Raw genomic sequence first — 13,626 nt, 5'->3', positions numbered from 1 at the left:
TCTTCGCCAAGCAACTGATTAGCCGATGTGGTGAGGCGTATCTGCCATGTGTCATCTCTGAGCTTACGCAGGATGACGTCAAAGGAGTGGCCCTTCACTGTTGCCAATAACTATATTTTCGGGGTATTAAAGTAATTATAGACCCAAGAATATTTACATCACTATTAAACTTTCGTAATTGAGCTAACATTAGCCAATTGTTGATCGCATCTAATGGCATTAAAACAAAAAGTTGATTATTGACTAACATCACCCAATTTATTAAAGTTCAATAGTTTATCGACGCCATTTTTAAGTTGGTCATTGAGTCAAATTTCAATAACTAATTTAATATTTTGTCTTAAAAATAATAAAATAAAAAGTAAATCATAGTTATCTTTATCAGTTTTTTAAGACAAACATTGTTTTTATTAATTTACTCTTTTAAATTGTGAATATTAACTTAGCATGGTACTAAAAAATACAAAGATAATGAGAAAAAGAAAAAAAGAAAAAGAAAAAGTGCAAAGACAACTTAATGAATATTTGATTTTATGTAGCACAGTTTGGTCACATGTCAGAGTATATATAGTTATTGACATAACATTAAATAAGAATCAATTTTTTTATTATTAATTTATAAAATAATTTAAGCAAAATCATATGAAAACCTAAACCTAGATGTTAGATCATTTTTCAAAAATTAATGATAGTTATTTAGCGATATAAACTAAATTGTTTTGAAATTTCAACTTAGGGAAGATGGGAATAATTTCTCAAAATAATAAATTTCACTTAAAGGAGTGTTATTATAATTTATTCAAATAATTAAATGTAAACCATTTTTGGGTATAAATAAGACATGATATGATCTTTTTATATTGTCTTATTTATATTTTAAGAACTAAATCTCAATTATGAAGAATGGTATAAAAATTACAAGTTTTATGATATTTGTGTTTGAATTGTCAAAATGCTACCTAATTTTAAAGTTCTAAGATTAACATTTTTGAAAAGCTACCATTTCAATGTTGAAGCTTTTAAGACATTGGTTTTGACTGAGTAAAAGACAATTGCATCCTTAAACAATTAGGGATTTTCAACTGTCCTAAATCCCTAAACTAAATTCGTGGAAGACCCAACCTTCTCATGCGTTCATCCTCTTCTTTATTGTCGTTGGGTCTATCTCCAATGTTGCTACCCTTTTGACATCAATTGCATGATGAATAAAAAGAAACAACAACGATGAAAGGAGACAGAAGAAGAAACAACAACAATAGTGATAATAGTTTCCTCTATCGTCAAAACTCTCTCTTTATTTCTATGGGTTCTAGGATCGTCAAAACTTCCCATATAGACAATGGGTTTCAACAATCTAAAACCCATTAGCGCAATGGCATTTTAGATCTTAAGCCCATCACATTGATGGGTTATAGTCAAAACTTATAGTTTCATTGGTGATGGATTCCATTGGCCACTAGATGGAGTCGTCATCAAAACTTATTCTTGGTGGGTTTAGTCAAGCTCTCTCTCTCTTTTTCTTCCCTAATGTTTGTTTATCTCTTTTCTCTAGTATTTGTCTATCTCTTTTTCCTCTCAACATCATCAGCAATCGCCAGTCGCCAACACTATAATCAATTGTTAAAGATGAAGCTATAGATATGGTTATACATGTATGTATTTAAAAATATAAAAGTTTAAAAAACATAAATTTAAAGCATAATATATGTTAATTTTTGTTAGAAGTATAATTAATTATACTTTTTTATTATAATTGTTTCTTAATGAATTTATTCACACAAGTAGTGATATTTATTTTTTTATTTTTAACAAATTTCACAACTTATAAGCTTTTGTTTTTTACCAAACATATTATTTTATAACTAATAGCTTATAATTAGGGGTGTGCAAAATTTCGGTTGAATTGAAATAACGAAACCAAATTGATAGAAATTGTTGGTTCTGTTTGGTTTTTGTTAAAGGTTGATAATTCAGTTCGACTATAAATTTTGCCAACTTCAATTATTTTAATTTGGTTTGATTTTCATGTTGAAAAAAATCTAAATAACTAAATCAATCGAACTAAAGAAATTATGTCATTTTTTTACCAAACTGAAGAAGAAAAAAGAAGAAGTGAATAACAAAACAAAAGAAGTATAACTAAATCAAAGAGTAGTTTTGTAAAGAAAAGAAGAGCGAAAAGAGTGAATGATTGTTACAAATGTGCTCGATGGACCTGTAACACACGATGCAAATCTGTGAGGTTTACGTCCATAAATCGAGAAGATAAAATTAGTTTCATAAATGATGAACTGAGTAAGGAGTCTTTGGATGATATCCGATTGACTCTTGAGACGTATCCATGTGGAATAGTGCAAAGAGAACTTCTTGCTTTATGGACCCAGTTCAGAAGTGACCACCAACGCTATAGTTTTGGGAATTTGACTAAAAACGACCATGTTTGCCAATCTATAAGAAAATTGAATGGGAAGCCTATCCCCACTTCATAGAAAGTGTTTAAGCCATTTCTGGATGTAAAACCAAAGGAAAATATGAGCCACAATCACAACTACTTGTAAATACGCATGATTTTGGTTTGTGTTTATTTCTTATTGAATTCCTATATAACTACTTTTGATCACCAAACTTCTTTCAGGGCATACGAAAGGAACAAATATGGAAGGCCAGTTAGTTCGTCGAATCAACACCATATGTGTACTTTATGGCTCTCAACTTGGGAGCGATATTTGTTACGCATTTACAGCGAGCGAACTTGGCCAAAAATTGGGAGAGAAAAAAATTAATTTGGTATATGGAGGGGGAAGTCGTGGATTGAATAGTTATGTTTCACAAGCTGCACATCTTGGAAAATCATCTGTGGTAGGTGTAATGTCAATCCCTTTGGCTGAACCACATATTTCTGGGATTACACGCGGTCAACTTATAAAAATGACTTCTATGTCTGAGCGCATGGCTTGTAAGATTTATCAGTCAGATGCCTTCATTGCTTTACCAGGAGGTTTTGGAACACTTGAAGAAATCTTTTGTATAATCTCCTGGGCCAAGAGTAATCTGCATACCAAACCCATTGGACTTTTAAATATTAACCATTTTTTCGATGGGTTGCTCTTTTTTCTTGATCAGGCTATGGACAAAGAGTTCATTTCTCTCTCAACAAGAAAGATTCTCATTTCCGCATCCACCATTGAGGAGCTGCTAGAGAAATTACACGCTTATGTTCCACAGTACGATCCTCATGAGCCTCGAATAGACTAGTCTAAGGCAATTAGTAACAAGCGCCAAAGGGGTCCGATTAATTTAGACTTATCACTATGAGAAATGCTCTTTGTTAAGATGACTGAGTAAGGAGTACTTTTTGTACTCTTGAGACGTATTTTGTTTATCTATGACTTGTAGGATTTTTCTTAGTTTTTAAAAAAAAAAAAAAAACTGTGAAATGTTGTTAAGCAAGTCTATGATAAGATGGCAGAGTAAGGAGTACTTTTTGTACTCTTGAGACGCATTTTGTTTATTTTATAACTTGCATGAAATTTTTTTATTTTGGTGTGAAAATATAAATATATATCTATATGATATACTCATTTGTTTGTTTGAGTTTTTAGCAGTTCACAGTAAATCTATGGACTTGTGGAGTTACAGGTATTCCTAACAACCCTATTTTATTACTGCAATTCAGGTTAGGGGTGTAAGGTCTAGTTATGAATTATCTGGTTCATGTTTAACTGTGAGTTTGCTATTGCTAGTTTGTAGTCTTGTGTGAATTGATTATCTTTATCTGCTCTTATTAAAAAAAAATAAAATTATGTGTTTTAAATAACGCTATTTCTAAAGCTTTGAAGTTATGCACTAATAGCCGGTTAAGTTTGCAATACGAAACATGAATGCATTGATTTCTTATTTGAAAATGTATATGCATTAGAACAAGTAATTTGCATTCATCAGGTATTCAAAATTTAAAAAATTGGTTATCGGTCATAAAGTCAAAGGTAACAGTAATTAGCTGATTAGTACACTGTATGATCCCTCAACAGAAGTGAAGACTATTACCCAATTGAGTGTTTGAGCCTAATAATCGTTAATTCTGAGTGAAATAACACTTACTTTAAATATGCTTTATTGTTTATCTTATCTTTTCAATGCCTTCAAAATATCAATTCGCTTTGAATGTCTAGTATGATAGCGGATAAATTTGACTGATTTCAAACTCTAAATTAGATGATTGAGTAATATCGTTTTGTAGAAGCATGATAGAGGGATCAATTTCTTTCATTTTGGGCCTATTAATCTTTTTCTTTCTTTACATTAACTTCTCTTGCTAGCCCATTTGAGCTAATTGTAGTACAACTTCTTTCGTTACCTTCGTTTAACCCATAACCATATGAATTTTATCCAACCTGGTGTGATTTTGGGAATTAGTTTGTCTAACTATTTTCATATTTAAAAAAAAGAAAAAATAATAAATAAATAAAGAAGGGGAAATTCTCTTAGTTATTCAGCACAATTGTTTCAAAATAAATGCTGAAAAAAAAATTTCGACACACCCTTTGCACACTCTACCTTTTCTTTGACAACCCGTATTAACCTCATAGCCCCATTATGACCTAGTCTGGTCCCTTTTGATGCTATAAATCATGTGATCTCAGAATTCGAGTTTAGAGTAGGGAATCATGTTTAAATTCAGAAGTTACTCATCTAGAGCATTATTCTAGTCATGAAGCTATGTCAATTTTACTGTTCTTTCATGGAAATACGTTCCTTGTATTTGGGATGACATCGAGTTTTGAACTTGTTCTGCATTTACTCTTATAACGGTGCATCCCCTTGTGTGTACACCTGAGGAATCATTTTTATTGGAGGGAAAATCCATTATAAGATTTGAAGTCAAAATTTCGAAGGAGTAAGTCTGTGTGTTGGTTATCCTAATTTTCATTCATGAGATTGTATGACCTTTAACCAAAAATTTGATTTAGAATGCTAAATTACTTATTCGATTTTATGCATTTCGGTTTTGAATTTGAAATTTTTACATTTATATAGTTATTGTGAATAAAGTTTGGCAGGTGTATGATCTGATTGCTAAGGGACTAGCAATGTTTAAGTTGGAGGTATGATTAATGGTTAATTTTGTAAAAATTATGTTATAATTACACATTTCTTTTAATATTAAAAATGGCTTAAATTAGATATTAATATATATTTTATGGTTATATGCAAGTTTAAATTGAAAAATAAATGAAATGAAGTTCTAAAGTAAAATTTAAAAATAATAATAATAATAATATATAAAATTATATATAATACATATACATCATTATATACGTGCATGTAATATATATATAATCTAATCTAATATATATGTGCCATGTGTAATACATATATATATAATATATAATTTATTAATAACACTAAATTATTTTTTTTGTAAGCATGAAGAATGTGGGTTTGGAGACTTAAATTGGATTAAAGAATGAAGAATTAAAGTCCATAAAGAATTAAAGTCCATGAAGAATTAAATCCCATGAAGAATTAAGACCCAACTTGAGCAATCTATAGAATATAGCATTTGGAGAAGGCTCAAGCATTATTTTTAATCATAATGAAGATTAAAAACCCAATCATACAAATCTATTTTTATTTTTTTAATGTGAGTGCTTTATTAAGTGTGATTTTTAGTTAAAATCCATTTAACTATTAGGTGTGTATTATAACTAAAATCCATTTAACTTTATGAGTGCTTTATTAGGTATGTATTTTAGCTAAAATCTATTTAATATTAGGTGTGTATTATAGCTAAAATCCATTTAACTTTAAGCGTGTGAGTGCCCATTAGATATAATTATGTCTAGTTGAATAATTGAAATTGTGTGGTTTGTATTGCATCTCGTGGTCTATAAATAGCTCACTTGATTGCATTTGTAAGTGTGATTATTATTCTTGAATCAAAATTTAGTTGTTTCCTTATAATTCTCTCTTTGACAATTGTTCTTGTTCTTTCTTATTTTCTTTATTATTTTCTCTTGTGATCTTACTTCATTTCTTTCTTCTTTTAAATTCTTATGTCATTTATTGTTTCTTTATTATCCACCACCTAAATGGCCGGTTAGCTTATGCCTTTAAATTTTTTCAATTTTAATTCTTGTCTTTTAATTATCCACCGCCTAAATGGCCGGTTAGTTTTTGCTATTTTAATTCCTGTCATTTAAATTATGTTATTTAAATTATGTCATTTAAATTTCTGTCAATTAACTTCTAAATGGAGATGAGTAACTAAATCTAATCTTGGGTCAAGGTAAGAACAGTATCCAACGCCAATGATTCCCAAAGAAAGCTGCGCTTTAAATGAGTAACATTAATTTAAACTTCAGTATGAGTGTGTTTTGATAATCGAGAAATCACTAGGTTTGAATTGGAGCGTAAGCCTAACTTAGAGCTTTCATGTCACGCATGAGAGTTACTAGAACTGGAAACGCTATCATACCCAAACCCGGATGATTAATTTAGTTATTTTGTGTATTAATTGCAATTTGATTTATGGTAGTTGCTTAAATTAGAATCCCACATATCATGTATGGGGATTGCTTAAACTAGAACTATCATCATCTCTAATTGCATTTAATAACAAACCCTCATATTTGAAATTAAATTAATGTTGCTAATCCTTTATGCTAAAGTTTGGGAATCAACGGGTTGGTCCTAAAATTGTCTTAACTCAAGTGCTGTTTAATTTTATATTCTCATGTTCAGTATCTATTTCAATTTCTATCTTACTTTATTTCCTAGTTACGTTGTTTAAAAAAAATCATAAAAAAACCTTGTTGCCCATTTGTCCAAATACGTGTGTTTGTGTGTGACATTTTTTTTATTTTTACCATAAATAAATCTCTCAGTGGACGATCTGGACTTATCTAGAAAATATAAATTTAAATTTGGACTACAACTGCACTCATACATTGATGAGTATAAACCTCTCACCAATATAAAGGAAACAAAATATAAATTTTTTATTGTGTTTTGTTTTGTGTTTTAATTACAGGGTGAGAGTGCAGTCAAATGCTCAATTACTTATATACCCCTTGTAGGATAGTTAATGCCATTTAAAGATTTAAATTTATTAAAAAAACTTATTTATTTAAGTCTTATAATTAATATTATTTAATACACTTTTAAATTATTATATGTTTTGATAATTTTTAAAATTTAAATGACATTATTCATTTAATTGATTTTTAAAATTTAAATTTTTCTCTCGCTCTCTTTATATATTTTATTAACTAATATAATTCATTTTACCAATTTTTAAATTATTTTATTTAATTTTATATTTTATTATCTATTATGAAAATATGTTTTGACCATTTTTAATTATCTAAGTGGAATTATTGTAATTCTAATAATAATTATTTCTACTTTTCAACTCCTTTTAAATTTATTTTTTAACATGAATTTAGAAAATAAAATATTTTTTTATTTTTTATTTTTATTTTTTTGACAATTCATATTAATCATAAAAATAGTATTTTAATCATAAATTTAATAATAGGGATATTTTGGTAAAAAAATTCTTATCTTGGTACTTATCATATGTATTAACAAACACAAAAAGAAAAAATACAATTATCAATGGATTCCAAAAAAATTAACAAACACTCTGATAGAAATCTTAAAATGCTTTCCAACCTTATCTTGATCAAAAATGTATTCTAAACTTATATTGATATCTCTTATCTTGTTTATTTTAACAAACACACCCTAGATGTCTATGTGAATTAGACTTAAAGAACACATTAAATATAGATACTCATTATATAAAAATATTCATTACAAATATAATAAAAAATTACACATATAATTAAGTGGACGTGTCTTCCCCAATTAACACATGTTATTTTGTGAAGATCTATTCTTTATTTATTTATGTCTAGTATCATAAGAAATCTCAAATCATGAATCAAGTAATTACAAATATTAATTTTAGAATAAAATAAATATAGTTAATGTAATAATTATAATAAAAAAATTAATAACTAATAAAGTTTTAATTTATAGGATCTTTTAAAAATCTTAGACAATTATTTAATTACTTATAATAAATAAAATATTTACATAATTATTCAAGAGTTGCTGAACATCCTAAATAATTAAAGAAGAACAAAAATAGGAACACATAAGAAGAATGAAGGGATCTCTCTGCCCAGATCTAAAACAGATATGGGTTGGCAGATCTACTGTTGCTCAGTTACATGAGGCGCCTGCTTGCTTCTTCAATTATTGTAACGACCTGTAAATCATAGTTTAATTTAGTTAGTAGCTATTGTGTTGATTTAATTTAAAGAGAATATTAATCAACAATAATAATAATATTAAGTGTAAGAATAAGTTTATAATCAAGCATTATAATAATAATTTATTATGAGATTAAGGAATTGGAATGGAGCAGTGCGTGAAGTGCTGGAAATTAATAAAGGCAATTAAAGTTAGCAATTAAATATAAGTGAATGTGTATTATATTAACAAGGTGCTTAGTAGATCAAGTGGCAGGCGTGCATGGGGGCTGGGTTGTGGACTCAGAATCGAGCTTGAGGAAGGGCTGCACTGTTGCTGATTTTGCTGGAATTAAATTCCAGCCAATTGAGGGCCAAAACGGTGCCGTTTGCTTAAGAGGCGGTGGCCTCCAACGTTAGTCCAAGTAGCTGCCACGTGGCTGCTTCCCAGCCACCCCTTTTTGCCTTATTTAAACCCGATTTCGGGCGTTCTTTTTGCATGCGAACAGTAAGGAAATTATAGAAAAGAACAGCAGCGTGCGCGAGAGAATTTGAGATTTTGGGGCTTCAAAAATTGGATTAAACTCCGTTTAATCCCTGATTTAATTATTCAGGTATGTAGAGCAGCTAGTAATTAATATTCTGTACGGTCAGAATTTTGTTTTAAGTTCAATTTTATTAATTTTGGCAAATAATTGGGATATTGTAGTTTGTATAAATTTTACCGTGTTGAGTCGAAACGAGCCTAAGGATATCTCTGTTAAGGCAAGTTCTTTTCACCCACCTCGTCGTTACTTTCGTTGTCAAATTATTTGACCTCCCTTCGTCTGTTTCGGCTCGTTTATTAATTATAGAATTTTGAGTCGTTTGATTTAAATTTAATTTATTAAGGTGGCTTCGAGGATTTTATTAGTGTGAATTAATTTAAAATAAATGCGAGACTCATTGGGATTTTAATTGTGGTGCGCCTACGTGGGATTTTAGGCTGTTAAATTATTTATATTACGCGGTTAGATTTAATTAATGCGAGCCATGGATTTATTAATCGCTATTAAACGTTTTACTTCGCAGAGGGAGTGTAAGAAAAAGAAGAAACGGCCGTGTAAAGGCAAGCTCTTAACCCTCTCTTCCTGATCTTTAATTCCCGTGGAAGACCCCATGATTTCCTGTATTTTATCACCTCCCTTACTTTAATTTGGTACTTAGCCCTATTTGTTGAATTATTATTCATCTGATTTAATTTAAATTAAATCCGAGACTTCTAGAATTTTATCCGTTGTGAGCCTATGGGGGTTTGTACCGCCCCCATTCCTTTCGGAATGATGCTGAACCCAGTTGGGACTAGGTTCCTAGACAGACGAGTTTATTTATGATTTTATTGGGTTTATTTACAGTTTTCTTGGATTTATTTATGGTTCGGTTAGAGCTATCGAGCAGTAGGGCAGGGGTCGGTTGTTGGTAACGTTGGAGTAGACTATCGTACGGCCCTGATGTGGACCGTCGGGTGGACACTCCTAGTCACTGGCCGTTGACCGGTGCCACGCATTGCTGACAAGCTCTGCCGGTATGTGATTTACTGCATGGTTAGATACATTGTATTACTGTTCATGATTTGATATGCACATGGGTACGTGATGCATGTTGGGATATTCATTTATTGAGTATGCTTGGACACGGACATTCTAGATTGGTTAGGTTGCATCCAGCGCGACATATGCATGGCGTGTGGTTTACTATGTGGGCGGAGCATGGCTTGATGCCTGGATGTATGGGCGCCTTGTATCACGTTGATGCTCATTACGCCATTGCATTCTTATGTGCATTGCATGGATACTGGTAGTATTTAGTTCTCGGATGGGAGTACCGTTCCGAGGGAGCCTTTGGCTCGGTTGTCGGGAGTACCGACGGATACAGGTGACGGGAGTACCGGCCTGGGACAGCGCGCGCAGGTTTGTTGCAGATATTTGTTGCCTTTTAGGGCAGCGGCAGGTTGGTATGGGACTTGGGTGCCAAGTGTCTTATGTGGGCCCCAAGGACCGGTATGTGCTTTTATTTTATTATGCTATTGAGCTGTTGTGTTGTAGCGTCTCATGGCTTGTGTGTACCTGGGGATTTATTCTGGGGTGAGACTTCTGGTTTTGTGTAGCCTTATGCCTTTTCTTCCTTATGCTTGCTGAGTCTCTCGACTCACCTTGCTTTCCATCATTCCAGGTAGTGGCGGCGTGGGCCATAGCAAGGGAGTCAGCTTTAACGGCAGAGTCGGTGTGGTGTACAGGCAGTCTCGTCAATCCCTATCCACTCTGATGTCTAGGTAGAATTTACTCTATTATTTCGTACTGTGCCAGGTCTTTTCTCGAGTCTTGTGTATGTCGGCACAGGAGTTTGTGATGAATGTCTATATGAAAATCAATTTCTACTATGTGGATTATATGAATGAGAAAATGAATTTTTAGTATATAAGCTTTGAAGCAAGATATGAAAACCTATAGAAGAAATATTGAGTATGGTTGAGTGTGATTTGTTTCAAAATATACTTTTGATAATCTCAACTTGCTTTCAAGATAATCAAAATGAGGTTTTAAAAGAATCGAATAAGGATGTATTGAAAATTCAAGATTTTCTATAGAATAGTCGACTATCAGGATCATTCTGTCGACTATGCTTCAAAATAGTCGACTATTTTTGATGTTCTGTCGACTATTTAAGTATCTGTCGACTATTTTAGCATCTGTCGACTATCGAGTAAAAATAGTCGACTATGCCTTTTGATCTGTCGACTATTTTTGTTCATGAAATTCAAAAATTTCTTCACATTTCAGCAACTGTCGACTATTCAAGTATGTCTGTCGACTATTGGATTTTTGTATTAAAAATAGTCGACTATCAGTATATGTCTGTCGACTATTCTTAGTTTTACTTGTAAAAATAGTTGACTAATCTTTTCTTCTGTCGACTATTATGTTTCACAGATTTTATAACGGCTAGTTTTTCAACTCCAACGGTCACAAAAACGGCTAGTTTCTTCTTCAATCTTTATGGATGCTTATATATACAACTCATGGATGATCAAGGAGAGGCTAATGGACTGAAATGAGATGATCTAGCAATTGCAAACAATTTTATTCGAGCTTACAGTGTTTGGGCTTTCATTGTTTTATTTTTTCTCTCCAAGGCTTTGCTGTTCTATCATTGAAAATTTATTGTTAAGCCTTATTTTTCATTGTGAGAGAACTTGTAACTAAGAGTGTTAACTCTTAGCTTATCTCTTTCATTTGTATTGTTTCTATTTTCCTAGCTTGTGTAGCTAGAGGGCCCATTAAATTGGGAGGTTGTATTTCCTAGCTTGTGTAGCTAGAGGGCCTACTTGTGTAAGTAGGAGGTTTTAGTGAATTGGTTTAAAATCCTTAGTGGGAGCTAAGGTAGTGGATTAGGCTTGGTTTAAGCCGAACCACTATAATTTCTTTGTGTCTTTTATTCTTCTTGCTTTACATTTGTCATTTCATATGTTCTATATTTTAAATCACTAAAACCTCAATTGGGTTAAAAAGTTTTTTCAAGTTTTATCAAGATTTTTTTAAATATCCAATTCACCCCTCCTCTTGGTGTGTGCCATAGCATCTCCCATTCTAACAGTGTTTATTTATTTATCTTGTGACCGCTGTATTAGCGGGGTACCCATAGTGCATGCATGTCTTGAGCTTTGCTTCCGCTGTTCTCATTTTTGTGTATGCATGCCGGGGTGATCTGTGTCTTGTGTTTATCTCCTTTCTCCTCCCGTAGGCGCTCCCGTTCGGGTAGTCCGGATGGTTGGGGATATCCGGGCGGGGGTGCTTACAATTATTCTCGTTTTGCCGTCTCCAATTATTCTTGTTTTGCCGTCTCCAATTCTTGCGCCTTCTGCTATCTTTTTCTTCTTGCGGCCGCTGCCCTTTTAATTCCCTTCTTTTTATTCCTCACTGTGTCCGTCGCCTCTCTTCTTCTTAATTCCCTTGTGCCGCCCACGAGTTGTGCTATTTGTACAGAAAGAAATGTACATAAGCTTTACAGAGACATTGAAATGACCAATTTATCCCTCATAAATGACCCAATTTCCCCCTCTGACTTTAATGGCTCATTACTCATGAACATTGAACAGTATCTTCAGAATTTGCCTTTGTTTTACAGTATGCGTCCTTCCCTTCTGTAAAAATGAATGTGGAAGAAGATTTTGGAGAGAAGAAAGCCATGATTTTTTTTATCAGTTTGTGAGGAAAATGTCAGAAAAATTGAAAGAAAATCCAAGACAGAGGAGATAAATTTGGAAAGAATTTTCTGTGATGAAAAAGATTTTCTTTCTTGTCCTTTCTCTTTCTCTTGTTTTTACGGTTGGAAATCAAACAAAAGCTGAACCAAAAATCTGTAATCTTCTTCTCAAGCCAATCTTCACAAAACAAAATATAATCACTTTGAATAGCCAATTTCTGCATTGAAGCAGAGAGAGAACTTGAAGAAGTTCGAATTCAATATTGATAGTTAGGTTTTATATAAGAAAATCAGATGAAACAAAGAGCGAACACAGCCCAAAAGAAAGGAAAAAAATTCCAGAAAAACCAAACCCAAACCCAAATGAATCTCAAATTAGATGTGGCAGTCGCAATAGAGATAGAAGAAACAAAGAGTGGCCACCAAAGCAATGGCTTCTAAGACAAAGACAATCTTGAAGAGGAAGCCGTCGACGAACCAAAGCTGGAAGCTAAGTCTCTTCCATCGGAGGCTGGAGCTTCTAAACCACCACAGCTATGAGTCCTTCTTCCCCAGCCACTTGAAGAATAACGATCCCGACTTCTTCTCCATTCTTCTCTCTCTTTCTCCCTATGCTTAGTCTCTGCAACTGTAATGGTGATATCGGGATAAGAACGATGGCGCTACGACTTGCCGTTGGGGAAGGGGTTGTGGAGGAAGCAACTTCTCATGCTTTTTGTGTTGTCGAGAACGACGTCTTTGCTGGTTGAGAGAGGGTTTTGCGCAAGGCTTTGTCCTGGTTCTCTCCCTCTCTCTTCTCATTTTGATCAGATTTACATGAGATGATAAATCGCGATAAATTACACAAGAGATATCTCTAATTTCTCGCGATATCTCGGCCCTGTAAAGAATTCTGTAAAAATGCTTTTGTACAAATAGTACAACTCGCCGCCCATCTCCTATTGTCATCCCCCCAAGTCCTTTATATATTATAATATAATATTAATTATTTAAAATACTTATTTATTTATATTATAATATTAATTTTATAATATTTTTTATGCTCAAATTTTTAAATTTATTTCCTTATTCTTAAAAAAAAATTAAAATAATATAAAATTTATATAAATTATATTTTATGTAA

This window comes from Diospyros lotus, chromosome 2 (assembly GCF_014633365.1).
Source record: "Diospyros lotus cultivar Yz01 chromosome 2, ASM1463336v1, whole genome shotgun sequence".
Taxonomy (NCBI): domain Eukaryota; kingdom Viridiplantae; phylum Streptophyta; class Magnoliopsida; order Ericales; family Ebenaceae; genus Diospyros; species Diospyros lotus.
This window is presented reverse-complemented; position numbering follows the sequence as displayed.